Raw genomic sequence first — 16,611 nt, forward strand, 5'->3', positions numbered from 1 at the left:
CCCAGCCGAAAGCCTCTTCTGGGGGTGGCCCTTGTTTGCAAACAGCCAGGCACAGTTTTGACAGGGCACTGCTGCTTCCCCGCCCCCACGGTTCAGAGCTCTTAGTCATCCAGACAAGTCTCAACCTCCCACCACCCACAGTGCCATATTGCCACCCTCCAGGTGATGAGAAGGGACTGGAGTGAGTTCATGTCACTGACATCAACCTGTCATTTCAAAGGCTGGGGGGTGGGCACCACAGGGCCAGGCATGCCTAGAGGGCAATTTTATTTAATTCCACAAATCCTGACCCTGGTGCTGAGTACTGGTCTCTCTCTGCCTGCGAACAGTCTGACTGCATTTCACAGCAGAGGGGTGTGTTCAGAGGTGCCAGAGCATCAGTTCACAGACGTGAGGCTGTGGCACCAGGTTCTGTGAATAACTAGAAGGACTCAGTGGTCAGTGACAGTGGAGAGGCAGCTCAGGGTGCCAAGAAAGATGGGTGCTCCAGGGTGAGGACTGGCTTCCAAATTTCTGGGTAATGTGTACAGCTTTTTATCCCATTTGGGCCATGAGGGAGGAAGGGGACCAACAGAAGGGGTGACTGTCACTCTGCAAGTAGGTGGCTCTTGCATGCACCTTGGGAGCTCACATTCTTGGGGCTCTGGTTAAGGCACAATGAGCTTCACAATGTTTGGCTTCACTCTGTCCAGCCATTTCACAAATTAATGTCAGCCAGCAGGGGGGAGGAGGTGGCTTCCAGAGCTGGGAGGCAAGGAGAGATGGGGAGTGACTGCTAATGGGTTTCTTGACAGATGCTCTAAAATTAGATTATGGTGATGGTTGCACAGTTCTGTAAATACACCAAAAGCCACTGAGCAGTATATGCTTTAAATGATGGATTTTTATGGTGTATTAGTTATATCTCAATAGAGCTGTTTTAAGGAAGGAAGGAAGGAAGGAAGGAAGGAAGGAAGGAAGGAAGGAAGGAAGGAAGGAAGGAAGGAAGGAAGGAAGGAAGGGAGAGAGGGAGGGAGGGAGAGAGGGAGGGAGGAAGGGAGGGAGGGAGGGAGGGAGGGAGGAAGAAAGGAAGGAAGGAAGGAAGGAAGGGAGGGAGGGAGGGAGGAAGGAAGGAAGGAAGGAAGGAAGGAAGGAAGGAAGGAAGGAAGGAAGGAAGGAAGGAAGGGAGGAAGGAAGGGAGGGAGGGAGGGAGGGAGGGAGGGAGGAAGGAAGGAAGGAAGGAAGGAAGGAAGGAAGGAAGGAAGGAAGGAAGGAGGGAAGGAGGGAGAAAGGAAGGAGGGAGGGAAGGAAAGGAAAATATGGCAGCAGGGAAGGAGGGAGAGATGGTGGTGGGAGAAAACACGGTGGAACAGGTGAGGTGATGGAGGGCCCAAAGCTACTTTTGGGGCTTGACACCAGGTTTTGACTGGACCCTCAGCACCAGCTGGTCCCCAATCATCCCCCCACCATCCCTGCTCCTGAGCCTGCAGGTTACCCAAAGGGCAGGTATGGCCTGGAGGAGAGCAGAGCAAAGACAGCCACTGCCAGAGGTTCCATTGCTACTTGGAGACTGGACAGTTCTCCACAAAGTGCCTGAGAAAGTACCTACTGCTCTCAAGGTCCCCAGGACTGGCCCCCCAACTCCCTTAGTGTTCTGCTTAGTAACAGTGGGGACATGACTAGTTGCAGGCACCCCAGAAGGCAGACACCTGACTTGAGGGCCACCCAGGGGTGCAGGTGCTCAGGACTGTACTACGAGGGAAGAGCTGGCGTGGGAATGTTGTTAGAAGCCAATACCCCAGAAGGTCCTATCTACATCCCCAAATGCAAATAACCCTCCTGACACATACTCACACCCACCCACACTTATCGACTCTTAGACACACACTCAAAAATTTTTCACACATACACAGACGCCCACTCACACATATACACACATATCCGCACATACACATAGACTCTCATGTACACATACTCATTCTCTCTCTCTTTCTCTCTCTCACACACACACACACATACACACACACACACACACACACACACACACACACACACGCCAATGTCTGGCACAAGGCCATGAAGGCAGCTGCATTCCAGATACTTTCCTGCCTTGCCCCATGTCAAGCCCCAGCACTGCCAAGGTCACGCTTGTCAGTAATTAGCCAATAATCAATCATCTCTGCTCTCCAGCAAACTTCCCCTGCCCACCAAGCTGGGCTCTGTACCCTATGGACTTGTCAGAGTCAGGGTCAGTCCGGGGCCTCAGAGTCGATGAGGAGTCACAAGCCTGAGCTACCTCTGGTTTGGTGGGTGAGTCTTCAGGCAGAGGCTGGGGGGCACCTAATGCTGGGCTGAACAACCTTGCTTTGTCGCTCTCCCCAGCATGGGCATGTGGCCTAAGGCAGCCTGGCTCCCATGGACCCTGCTGTCTCTCTGGGCATTCCAGAGGGTCCTCAGCAAACTGTCTGCTCTGATCTCATGTCTCATACATGCAGCCGAGACCTATCTCCCTGTGCCTTAAGTCTACCATGTGTCCTACCTACTGCATTATTGCTATGGTCCCTTAGCCCAATTTTTGAGATGCCCTCTGCAAACATTTTTGGAAGCCCCCAAGAAAATCCATCACCCTCATTGGCTGGGCTGCCATCACCCCAAAACCAGGCCTGCCTCTTCCACCCAGACACCCTCTAGACTCAACACTGACTCCTGATTCCCTAACAAGGAGGCTGAGGGTACTGCAACTGAATTGGAACTACCCCAAAAAAGGAATTGGGAGGAGCACCCTCCTGAGACAATCCATTTGGGGTAGGAAAGGGGGTAACCTCAGCTGTCTCTTGGCTGCCCAGCCTGGCATGTCCTGGTTCGGGGCCTCAGTGTTCATCTGACCACAGTTATGCCCCAATTCCCTAGAGGCCTCGTCTTGACATCTCCCCACTAGGCACTTGCCCTGACCTGAAGTAAGCTCTGCTCAGAATCTCTTTCCTCTCTCCTTTCCATTATATGCTCACAATGGGGGGGGGGGGGAATATGGACTCTCATGCTCTTGAACTCACCTGGGGTCAGCAGCCCTGCCCAGGTCTGCAGTAACCAGTGCCCAGAAGCAGAGAAGTCTGTGATCACTCTCACTGGCAGCCATTTGTCTTGTTGCTCAGTACTTCAACAGGGGTGGGGTGTGTGTGTGTCTCATGATCTTGGGGTGGGGGAAGGGACTGCGCCCTCACTTCTGAGCTCATGTCCTCAAAGTATTCCTATTTGCAGTGGGAAAGCAGAGGCGCTCAAAAGACAGCAACCTGTCCAAGGAGGCACGAGACATACCTCAAGTTCAAACTGGAGCACAGTTTATCCCAACACCTGAGGTCATGACAGGCTTCAGGAAGGCAGCAAATGGGCCTAAGGAGGGAATAATTTTCCCAAGTCAAAGGTCCCCAGAGGTCTGACTCTCCTGCCTGCTGGGGACAGAAAGTCACAGCGGGCCTATTGGGGTGCTGACCCAAAACTGAATTGTATCACCCCAATTCTGGGCCCCATACCACAGCGGGGACAGTGATAGCCACACTTATACCACAGTAGTAGCTCTTCTGTGCCAAAGCCCCTGATTTACACTTCACAGGCAGTGAGGAGAAACCCTCAGGGAGCCATATGGAGACACCCCTTATTCAAACCTCAGAAGTCCATTCAAAGATGCCCCTCTTCACACCTCAGGAGAATCTCTGTAGAAACACCTTTATATATACTGCAGCGAGCCATGTGGGATTACCCTTAAGCCACACCTCAGGGGGCCTTTCCATTCAGAGAGATGCCTATCCATACCTCAGAGTGTATGTAGAGATGCACAAACACACAACTCACCCCCATTCATACTTCAGGGGGCCATGTGGAGAAAGCCTTATCCACACCTCAGTGTCCGTGCGGAAATCAGCCGATTCCCCCCTCCCCCATCTACACCTTGGTAGCCATGCAGTGACAGCAGTGGTTCTACAGACACTGCCTTCAGATGGTTTCTGAGCTTCTGTGGAGATGGAATCCTAAAAGACCTTGGCTATTGACACCCATCATCCCTCATAAATGGGCTCCTGGAGACTCACCCCACACTTGACCATGAGCCCCTGAGACTGAGGAAAGATAGCCTCCATTTCTGGTACAGTCTCCTCATCCTACCTAAGGATTACCAGGACCAAGACACAGACAGCCATGCACTCCTTTAGCAAAGCATTATGCTAGGGGGGTGCAGGGATGTCCCCTAAGTCTGCAGCATCACCAACTGCCTGGACCCATCCACAGAGATGTTGGGAACAAAGTGACTCCAGCGCTAGGCCCAGGGGTTTGCTCCAGTTTTCCTCCAGGCCGCATGTCATGGTGGCCTCTGTATTACTTGGCCACAGTCTGGATGGAAAAATATAACATTTATCTCTCGTAGCTCTGGAAGCCAGAAATCCAAACCCAGGGTGTTTTTTGGAGGGGAGGGGTTTGGGCCACACCCCAGCAGTACTTATTGGTTACCCCTGGCTTTGTACTCAGGGATTACTTCTGGAGGAGCTCAGGGTATACTTTATGTGGTGCTGAGGGTCAAATTTAGAATCAGGCTCATGCAAGACAAGCACCCTACCTGCTGTACACTCTCTGACTCTAGTTCTATATTTAAAGACCCTGTTTCTAATATTTCTAAATGGTCTTGTTTCATGTCTGATTTTCCAATGTACGCAGGTGTGTGGGAGACACTACTCAAGCCAGTAGACATGATACATCCTGCCCCTATTCTCCCGCCATCTGAGAGATCAGAAAACTGGGAGTTGAGAGGTGAAACCAAGCCTGAGCTCGCCCTGCTGGGCTGGGAGCCTCATTTTTCTGCTCCTAGAAGCCACAGCCAGTGAGTTCCAGCCACATCAGCTTCACTGAGCTACCAAGCTCATCCTGGCTCTTATTTGCACCTTTATTCCCTCTCTCTCTCTCTCTCTCTCTCTCTCTCTCTCTCTCTCTCTCTCTCTCTCTATATATATATATATATATATATATATATATGTCTTTCTCTCTCTCTCTCCCTCCCTCCCTCCCTCCCTCCCTCCCTCCCTCCCTCCCTCTCTCTCTCTCTCTCTCTCTCTCTCTCTCTCTCTCTCTCTCATGATTTTGGGACCATACCCATTGGTGCTCAGAGATTAGTCCTGACTCTGTGCTCAGGAATCACTTCTAGTGGTGCCCAAGGGACCATATGGGATGCCAGAGAATCGTACCCAGGTCAGCAGTGTGCAAGGCAAGTGCCCTACTCATTGTACTATCCCTCTGGCCCTAATTCCCACCTTTATTTGGCACCTCCACCATTCAGGGCTCCAAGGAAACTGCCCATAAATATTCCCAAGGCCACACAGCTGCAAGGCAGCAGATCTGCTGAGCCCAGGCCCAATACTTTTCCAAGCAGGGGGTCTAACGGGAGGGAACATTCTGATGCTTTGCCAAGACATCTCACCTGAACACATCTCACCTGGTGCAATCAATAACTGTGCTGTGTCCACTGATAACACCCACTCCAGCTACACCAGCCAAGCTCATAAACAACATTGTAAATCTGCTGCTTCAACTCACCTTCTCAGATTTCAGCTCCTCGTCCCTCTGCCAACAGCCAGACCAGCTGTTGGAGTAGAGAGGAAGCAGAGAAACCCCAGGCCAAGATTCCATGGGACCAGAGCCAGGGAGATAATACAGTGGGTAGGGCATTTGCCTTACACATGGCAGACCCAGGTTCTATCCCTGGCATCCCATATGGTCCCTAAGCACCACCAGTGCAGATCCAAAAATAGCACTAAGTGCAGATTCAAAAATAGCCTCTGAGCACTACTGGGTGTGGACAAAAACAATAAACAAACAAACAAAAAGAATCCCTGAGACCTTTGAGCCTCCAGCAAGGGCCTAAGCTGGGCAGCCATAGAACCTAGTGGACACCCTTTCTCTCTCCACCCCTGACTCAGTCCACAGTGGCCCCAGGGCTTTGCACCAGCCATCAGTTTCTGCTTCTCTTTATAAGCACAAGTAGATAGTGATGCATACCCCTTCACCCTACTTCCCAGAGGAGGAAACAGAGGCTCATGGGAAGGTCACTCTGTAGGCAAGCAGCCGAATTGTTTCTGGTTCGCTGTCTGCAGTTGTGAGCCCTGCAGGAAGGGCATTCACAGGGCAGGTGGGTGGCTGCAGGAGGCAGTGAGAGAGGAGTGTGGAACTGGGCATGCCAGACTGCTGCAAATAAGGGCAGTGGCAGAAAGGGACAGAAAGGAGACTTACAGTAGGGAGGGCACTTGCCTTGCAAAAAGTTCAATCCCTGGTACCCCACGTCATCCCCTCAAGCCTGCCAGGAGTGATCCCTGATCTCAGAGCCAGGATTATGTGTCCTGAGCACACTTGTGTGTGCTCTGCCCCCTCCCAGCTACCAAATAGAAAAAATGAAAAGAGAAAAGAAAGGAGACTTTTCTTAGCACAGTAGTTGAGAAGCGGTGGCCAATCTATGGGTATAAGCCTTTGGAGAGGCTGAAAGAATGAAGCAGTACCCTGTGTTCACTCATTCATTCATTCATTCATTCATTCTTCAGCCTTGAAAACCCTCTAGGCAGTGAGAACTATTGAAGCCAGGAGGACTTCCTGAAGGAAGTCCTCAACTATGGGAGAGGCTGCACTGTCACAAGAGCTCAGCAGGAAGAGTCAGGAAGGGATTCCAGGGAGCCTGTTGCTTAAACCATTAACCACAGAGGGATCAGAGAGGGTTCTCCTCACCTGAGTTCTGGCTCCAGATCATAGCAGAAGCAGAAACCTGGGACCCAGGACAGGAGTTGGTGTGTGTGTGTGTGTGTGTGTGTGTGTGTGTGTGTGTGTGTGTGTGTGCTTGCGTGCACGTGTGTGTGTTTTGGGGAAGCACCCAGCAATATTCCTGGCTCTATAGGATTATTACTCAAGAATTATTCCTGGGGTGCTCAGGGGGACCATATGGGAATGGAACCCAAGTTGGCTGATACAAGGCAAATGCCCTCCTCACTATACTATCACCAGCCACCCCCCCTCCTACAGATGGTTTTCAATGTGACCTTTCACCCCCAAGTTCCTGCACCATTCATTCCTAATCTCTCCCAGGCTGGAAAGGCTAATTGTCCACTTGCTTCTTGGAGCCTAGACAAAGTACAAAGTTCATCAGTTTTATCTCAGATTTGAGGAAGGGGGCAGTTCCAGGATCGCAGTCCCCAGAGTTTCAGAAATGAAAAGGAACAACAGTGACAGCCAAATACAATACACCAACAAATCCCCAGGACTCGGTGATCCTATCTGCAAAAACTTCCCCACAAAACAAGCACATGAAATTCCTGGTCCCCCACCACTAATAGGAGTGCCACCTTCCAAGCACAGGTGTGGAACAGCCCCATAAACTGCTGTGATTGCTAAATGACCCTAGCCCACCTCTCCCTGGACCTCCAAAAATTCCTAAACCTCCCTGCATCCCTGAGTGCTCTCCTTGAGCACTGAGTTGGTCCATCATTAATTATTTAATGCAACAAGTTGGCAGTAGCCTCCAAGCACCACTGGGGTGGCCCCTAAAACCTAAAAACAAATGTCTGTTTACATCCATCTGCCTTCTAATTGGGAACACCATTCAATTGGAAAACCAAGGAGACATGAGAACAAAAAGCAATACCTGAGCATGTGAGACCCTTCACCGTGACAGTAGAATTATTGAGGAGCTATCAAAGGGGGTGCTGTATGTAGGAAATAGCCCCGGAAAGATTCAGGGGTCAAGGCACAGCATGCCCCATTTTCCTGTTAATGTTCAAAGACAACAAGGAACAAAGTAAATGCTAACATGTGGGGATCCAGGTGGAGAGATGTGAGACTCCTTTGTATTATTCTTGCAGCTTTTTTAGAAAGCCTGTGGTTACAAACTAATGTTAGGATCCTGGTATGCCTCTCAGTCTGCCAGGTTCCCTGGGAGGGTGACTGTCATTTGGGTTTGCCTGGGGACTGACCTGTACTAGGGGTTGGGGAGGCTCCTTCCCCACCTAAAACAACCTTGTGGATCACCTAAGGACCCTCCGGAAGTCCCTAAGCATCCTGAGACTGTGCAGCCAGCAGGGGCAGAGTTGCTGTGATGGGCAGAGATCCTGTGATGGGCAGAGATCATGCTTCCAACAAAAAGGTGGCCAGTTGAGGCCAGAGAGATAGCATCAAGGTGGTGCGTTTGTCTTGCATGCAGAGAGATGGTGGTTCGAATTCCAGCAACTCATATGGTCCCTGGAGCCTGCCAAGAGCGATTTCTGAACTTAGAGCTAGTAGTAACCCCTGAGCGCTGCTGGGTGTGACCCCCCCCCAAAAAAAAAAAAAAGACAACAACAAAAAATCATAGCCAGTGACTTCCTGGCCAACAAGGTGTGTACTTGAGACAACAGGAAAGCATGCAAGCCTTTTCTGGGCTTTGCAGGAAGGGAGGAAGTGACCAGCCCTGTCCCTGACACCTTCAGCAGCATCTCACTGGGCCTCTGACGAATCATTAACCTGCTTTTGCAGCCTCCTACTCACTCTCCTATCACAGCGCCCCGCCAGGACAGAGGGACGGACTGGGAGGCTGGACAGACGTCAGCAGCAGCAGTGACTGTCAACAGGGCACTTCATGGCTCAGGAATGTGGCCTGGGGCACATGACCCAGCCCAGGCGGTCTGGCAGTGGGGGGCTGGCCATGGGCAATCCCGGGCTGCTGTGGGTGGTGGCAGGATCTCCTACTAGGGCAAAACCAAGCCTAGGCCCCCTTCCTAACCACTCCCCAGCCTCTGTACTGGAGCCACCCTCCCTTCCACCTTGAGAAGGTCTATGGGGTTTGCCCGTGTGCTTTGAGCCATAAGACTGACTGTGCTCACAGCAGGCTGATCAACTCGCCTCTGAAGCCACCCAGGAACCCGCTGCCGCTGTTGTGCTACTGCCTCTGAGTCAGGCATTAACCTTGGCACCTTCTTAATTTAGAGAAGCAGCAGCTGCCCACCCAAATTAGCCGCCCCAGCTCAGCACAGTTCTGCCGCTCGCATGCCTGTCTGACTGGGCTCTTCAGTTGTCCCTCAAAGGGTGTGGGGACAATGGGTAATTTGTCTGATTTTACCCCCAAACATATTCCAAAGGTACAGTCTTCCCCCAAGCCTAAGCTCTGTCTGCCTCCTCCTGAAACAACTCTGGAAGACAGTGGCTGGTGACTCCATCCCAAAAAATCCACACCCCCACAATCCACAGTGGGGGCCACATTCCATCTTTGTCCTTTGAGTTTTTAAATTCAACTCCTTGGAAAATGCCCCCACTCCATTCACACATAGAGACTTGCTGTCCTCCACCTCTCTCCCCATCCTCCCTACCTTTGTGACTCTTGCAAAGAGTAAAAGGACCCAACAGATTTAAGCAGTCTCTGTGGACAGAAAATCCCTAGTCTTTGATGCCAATAAATAATGCTCAGATCTTTGTCCTGAGACTGTTAGCTTTGTTTTTCTAATACTGGGGTAGGAACCTTTGACCCCTTGATGAAGAAGTTAATGAAAAATAAGACTCTTTTCTTGGTTTGTTTTGGAGCCACACTCTGTGTGAGTTACTCCTGGTGGGTCTTGGGATCATATGAGATGCTGGAGATCAAACCTGGGTTGGCCAAAGGATAAGACAAGCTCCCTAAATCACTGTACTATTTCTGTTCCCCCACAGAAAACAAAGCAAATTTAATGTTAGCTTTGAACTATTGAATTGGCTTTGGAAGAATTATATGCAAAGCTATGCAAAGGAGCTAGTGACTCAATCACTCGAGTACATGCTTTGCATGTGTGAACCCTGAGTTCAATCCCTGCCACATCCCACACGGACTCTTAAGCACAAACACCTGAAGTGAGCCCAGCCCTTCCGAAGGCCGAGTGTAGATGATAGCACCACAACCACCAAAACAGCTAAATGAGTAATGAAGCTTCAAAACTAAGCAAACCACCTCTGCCATTGGCTATCATTCAGTTTCTCTGGAAGAGGTGGAAGACACCCCTTGCTCCAGATGGCATATTAGAAAGTTTGGGTGTAGAGAACAGAATGTGCATTGGAAAGCTACAGTGTGAATTTTGATTCGGTCCTTGCACTATAAGTGACCAGTTTGCTCTGCAGACGGTCACGAAGACAGAGAGCAGAGCTGGGCTCAGATTCCAGAAGTCAGATTCACTGTCACACTGTCTGCACACTACATACCTCCTGGGGGTGCGCCGTGCTCCTTGGCCTCAAAACCCTTGCCGTGGACGCTGCCATGGACGTGAGCTGGGCCAGGGCTGCTGGTCGCAATGTGGGGCCTAGGGCCTGCCGGGGACCCTGCCTGCAGTTGCTGCCTGCCTCAGCACCGTGAAACCCGAGTCTGTGCCCAGAAGGCCCCACTGCTCACACACTCGGTTAGGTATTAATATTTTATGCCAGCAGCCAATGAGAACTCGGAGTAACCAAAGTCTCTTCAGGAGAGACTCGGAAGAAGGCGGGTCACACCGCCTCGCCTGGCAGAGATGCCATAGAAGAATAGAGTGAGAGAAGCCTGCTTTGGTGGCCCTGGAGTCTGGCCTTGGTGGCCATAAAAGCCAGGGGTTCCTTTTCAGTCATGGCCACAGGCCTGCCTTTGTGTCTCGTTGGCTCTAAACCCAAGAGCACTGAGCACAGTGAAGACACAGGAAGAGGCAAGACCAGAAAGCTAAAGGTCCTGAATATAAGTTTGTAGACTGACCTGCTGACAGGTTGCCCTTCTTACAGGATGACTTTCTGACGAGCTAACTGTCTTTCTGACAGGATGACTTAGTCCTGACAGTGTGACCTTCTCCTGACAGGACAACCTTCTGATATGCCAGTCTTTTTGTTTGTATGTTTGTGTGTTAGTTTGGTTATTTGAAGGGCCACACCTGGCATCGCTCAGGGGTTATTCCTGACTCTGAGCTCAGAAATCGCTCATGGCAGGCTTGGGGGACCAAATGGGATGCTGGGATTCGAACCATCATCTGTCCTTTGTCAGCTGCTTGCAAAGCAAATGCCCTACTGCTGTGCTACCTCTCTGGCCCCAAGATATGCCAATCTTGTCCTGAATAAACACAACCTCCACAAACCTGGGGGCTGAGTCAGAGCCACCCCATTGCAGGCATTGAGGAGTACCTGAGTTCTGTGATCCCTTCTCTTCCTTTGTGTGTGTGTGTGTGTGTGTGTTTTGGGGGGGTCACACTCGGCAGCGCTCAGGGGTTATTCCTGGCTCTACGCTCAGAAATCGCTCCCAGCAGGCTTGGGGGACGATATGGGATGCCGGGATTTGAACTACTGTCTTTCTGCATGCAAGGCAAATGCCCTGCCTCCATGCTATCTCTCTGGCCCATGGTCCCTTCTCTTCTTGCCCCCTTTTCCTCAAAGCTCCCAGAACTCCTCTCTCTACAGCCCCATGCTCTGGATGATGTGCTGGGATTTCCCCCACCACCATGGCTATCTTCTGAAGCAAAAAAAAAAAAAAAAAAAAAAACCACTAGTCCAGGTCTCAGTAACTGGGCGGTTGCAGCTCACTGAGTCACATACCTTCCAAGGGCAGAGAGTGTCTTTCAGGCTTTGGAGAGAAAGGAATTTAGGTGTCTCCATTTCTAGAAACCATGTCAGTTCTAAAATTTTGAAGGTTAATGACATTTTATCATCTGTGGCTTGTATATCAAGAGAATGGAATAGTGATGGTGGTGGTAAAATTACCTAACGTCTATGAAGCACTCATTACTACCAAGTCCCAATAAAGCATTCAAGTTGATTCATTTATTCCTCCTGACGAGCCTTTGAGGTGAGTCCAGGAGTTTTCCATATTTCAGGGGAGAAATTGAAATTTCCATATTTCCGGCTCAGGAGAGAAAGTATGCCCATGGTCACAGTTCTGAACTACAGTCAAGCTAGAATTAGACCTTGCCTATAGACTTTGTCCATGAACCTTTCTGGAGCTTCCCCATAACCAGTTTCCTCACTGCTTCATTCCTCATGATGGAGCCGCCCATGTGTCTATCTGTTCGTTACCTTGATATATTGTGTCACCTCAGTGATGCCCAGGGAGTGTGGTGATGGTCCTTTCCCTGACTATTGACCCCCCCAAAACACACACACACACACACACACACACACACACACTATTGAACATTCCTTCATGGCAGCTGGGTGGCAGAAGCACCTCTCTCTCAGGTCTTGAGAGCTGAGTTGTGCTGAGTTTTGAACCATGAGATGGGGAGGGAAGCCAGGAGAAAGGTGGATGGCACAAAGCATTTTTGTCCAGTGTCAGAAATCTATTTATTTGGAGTAGGGGGCACTCACACTTGACAGTGATCAGGACTTATTCCTGGCTCTGCACTCAGGGATTACTCCTAGAAGAGCTCAGCAAACATATGGGGTCCCATGATTGAACCCTAGTCAGCCTCATGCAATGCAAATGTCCTACCCACTCTATGCTGTTGTCTACTGGTGGGGAGCACCACTAAAGAGACAGCCATAGCAGGTACTTATCTGCTCTGCACAGTGCTACCTGCTAACTGTGCTACTTGCTCTGGGGTCTAGGCCTGGTTCTGATCCCAGCTCTGTCCTCATCCATCTATCCAGTTAGGACATTTGATAAAAGTCTCAGATGACCCTAGAGGGAGCTGGAAGCAGGTTGGAAGGGTGACTCCTGCCTAATGTTGCCCCTCCAAGAAGTGCCTGAGAAACAGCTCATCTCCCCTTTGGGAATATTTAGCACCTCTCTCCCTCAGCCAGTATCCTAGCCTCAGCATAGGACCTCATAGATGTCTCCACTGAGCCCCCAATTATTCACCTGAGGCCATAGAGATACATCCATTCGGTCCTTTTAAACACTGTTGGGTGTGGTCCAACCATCATCCCCCGCAAAATAATCCAATTGATAAATATATAAACTTTATAAATATACACATATATTTATAAAAATATAAACTCTCAGGGCTGCTATATATATTTCTCAGGGCTGAGAAACAGCTCAAAAGTCAGAGTACAAGCTCCTCATGCAGAATTCCCAGAGTTCAAGCCCAGCATCACCTGCAGTTGCCAAAAACTGTGCCTGGAGTGACCCCTCTGAGTCCTGCCTGTTGTGTCCCAACAAATCAACAAAAATAAAACAAAACACAATACCTTTGAGGGTAAAGAAAGCACTTTCAGGGCTGGAGAGATACTGTACACTCAGGAGGCCTGGGTTCCATCCTCAGCACTGTCTGGTCCCTCAGGACCACCAGATGGGGTTGCAAAGAAAATGCTTTTTACTCTAAAAAGATCTTTACAGCATGTAATTGAGAGGCTGTTTCAGCAGGGAGAACTCTCAAGCTGTTAGTGGGCCTGGGGTGATAAATGGTTAGTGCTCAGGCCTGGCCTGGTGGGGTTTTGTGAACCCACAGGTATTGGGGGTCATCAGGGCCATACTAGCAATGCTGGTGAGTCATACTGTAACACTGTCAGGGATAGAACCTGGGTCTGAGGAATACCAGGCATGTACCTCTGAGCACTGAACCAACACCCAGGCTCTCAAAACCTAGTTATGCTGTTTTTGTTTATTTGTTTTTTGAGCTAAGCCCAGCAGCCCTCAGGTGTTACTCCCAGTTCTGCACTCAAGAAATCACTCCTGCCTGGCTTGGGGGACCATATAGGATGCCAGGAATTGAACCCAGGCCAGCCATGTGCAAGGCAAATGCCCTACGCGCTCTCTTATTGCTCCAGCTCCTCAAGCCTAGTTTTCGTAAGGACTCACTCAAGGGTGTGGGGGAGGAGGGGAAGAGGGATCTCACTCAGTGACACAAGTAGTGCAGCCCAAAGTTACAGTGCTGGGACCATGGTGGGGGCTTGAGACATAGGACTTGGGGCACTCAAGGATGCTGCAATACAGGGATTGGACTCAAAGTCTCTTATATGCTGGCATGTGCCTCACCCCTTTGAACCACACCCACAGTTTAATAAGATATTTTTAGCTTGTTTGTTTGTTGTTGTTATTTTTGAACCACACCCAGAGATACTCAGGAGTTACTCCTGACTCTGCACTTAGAGATCACTCCCAGTAGAACTCAAGGGATCCTATAGATGCCAGGGATTGACTCGGGTCAGCTGCAGGCAAAATAATAGCCCTACCTGCTACACTATGTCTCTGGCCCAATATGTGGGCACTTTAGGAGAAATACCCACATATTGGGCTCTAATTTCCCCCCAGGTCTGGAAGACAAGGGTCATATGAGACAAGTGGCCCTGCCTAGCCTGCAGTCTGCCCTTTCCTCCAGGCAGGCGCCACCTGGGGGAACTGGCCCAGCCTTGTGGAGGCCCTCGCTCCCTCTGCAGTCTCGCAAGTCCACGATTACACAAGCTTAGACAGAAACCATGAAATCCCAGCCCAGGTAGGCCTGAGTCACGAGCTGACCTGGGCTCCTGGGGGGAGGAGGAGAGACCTGTTGGGGGGTACCTGCTTCCTGAACCACTCTACCTAGGTATCTTCTCCCTGAACCATCTCTGATCCTTAGCATCGGATTATCTGGGCTGCACTGGACAGCGCCCCTTGAGCCCTACTACATAACCACCCGAGGCTGGGTCCACACAGCTTTTAGGGGCTTTCCCAATCCATAATCCCTTGTCTTTCAGAGCTGCTGCTCCCACAGGCAAGTACTGAAGTGTTTGGCCTTCCCCAGATATTGGGCCTGCCTTCCACTGGCCCTGCAAAATGTACAAAATACATCCCTGTAAACTAGGTGGTCTCAACAGTGAGCAGGGACCTTGGCTGCTGATATGTCACAGAGATTTAAAGTGACAACTAGTGGGTCAGAGTGACAGCACAGAGGGGAGTGCACTTGTCTTACCTGCATTTGGTTCCTACATCCCCTATGATCCTTTGAGCCAAGAGTAATTCTTGAGCACAAAGCTAGGAGTCACTTCTGAGCATTGCCAGGTGTGACCCAACAGCAACAATAAAAGTTAAATAAAAATAAAAATAAAATGAGAACTTGTGACTTTCCTTTTGGAAATCAGTGCTCCAAAGTTGGGATAAGGCTCGGCTTAAGAGCACCTGCATTACATAGGTGAAACCCTGGGCTCCAGCCCTAGCACCAACAACCAACAAACTACTAGTCAGTCAATAAAAACAGGACTCAGAAAATGCCGGAAGTTTCTGGATAGAGCCAGACCTCTCCCATGATGCCTTCTCCAAAAACACTCACCACCTTAGCCCTGACTGATGCTTATGGAAAAGTATTTGGGTGGGGCTTTCCTCTTCAGGGGTCACTCCTGGAGACACTCAACCAAGCAGAACTGACAGTTCAGTACTCAGACCTAGCAATGCCATGCATTATCTGCCTTATAGGGCACTTGCCTTGCACATATAGGTCCTCCAAACCCACGAGGAGTGATCCCTGAGTGCAAAGCCAGAAGTAAGTCCTGAGCACTGCCGGATATGCCCCCCATACCAAGAAATAAAATAAAATATATTTTTTAATTGCTAAAGGTTACCATGTATTAAAATAATCTCTCAGCTGAGCTCTCCTTGTTTCAATGGTCCTAAACCTAGGACACATCATTCTGTCCTTGAGAAAACCATCCTCCTTGGCATTTTTTCAAACATTAAAAAAATTTATTGCGAAGGTTATACACATTATACTGTGCATTCATTATTCAGGAAAACCTTCTCCTGGATCCTTCCCTTGTAGGCATTAAGTTCTAGAAATAAAAGACAAGCTCCCCCTGAGTGCTTCTTCGAAGTGGACATCTCTCACTCCTCACACCTGCTGCGCTGCAGAAGCAGCTGCCTTTAATAAGCACAGATCAGGCCTCTGCTTGGGGCTCAGCATTCTGCCCCACGGATACAGCTCTAGGAAACATCAGCAGATCCCTCCCAGTGATAGGAAAACTGGGGAGGATTTAAAAAGCAACAAAGTGTGGTTTCCTTCCTGGTGCCAAGACTGACAGGATCCCTGCAGGCCCTCCGCCCTGTGAGTAAGAGGCCGCTTCTTCCCTTTGTTCTGGGGCACCCAGTCATGGGAGAAACACCGCCAGGGCCTCCAGGCACTTCAGCACTGGAGTTTTGAACCCTGGAATGAAAAGTTCATCAGAAGATTCTGGCAACAACAGAACAAAACGTCTCTTTAAAACAAAATAATAATGTTAAAAAAAAATCAAACCAAAAAAAAAAATCAAACCAGTTCATTTATCAATGGGCAGGGGGAGGGAGGAGAGGGATGAACGGTGGCATAATTCCAAAATGCAAGATGTACTTACAGATTTATCTTCCTTCCTTCCTTCCTTCCTTCCTTCCTTCCTTCCTTCCTTCCTTCCTTCCTTCCTTTCCTCCCTCCTTTCTTTTTTTCCTCCCTCCTTTCTTTTTCTTCTCTCTTTTTTTTCTTCCTTCCTTCCTTCCTTCCTTCTCTCCCTCCCTCCCTCCCTCCCTCCTTCCTTCCTTCCTTCCTTCCTTCCTTCCTTCCTTCCTTCCTTCCTTCCTTCCTTCCTTCCTTCCTTCCTTCCTTCCTTCCTTCCTTCCTTCCTTCCTTCCTTCCTTCTCTTTCTTCTTTCTTTCATTGGGCCACACCCAGCATACTTGAGGGGATACTGTTCCTAGCTCTGTGTTCAGCAGTGACCCCCTGG

Source organism: Suncus etruscus, chromosome 14, assembly GCF_024139225.1.
Source record: "Suncus etruscus isolate mSunEtr1 chromosome 14, mSunEtr1.pri.cur, whole genome shotgun sequence".
NCBI classification, from domain to species: domain Eukaryota; kingdom Metazoa; phylum Chordata; class Mammalia; order Eulipotyphla; family Soricidae; genus Suncus; species Suncus etruscus.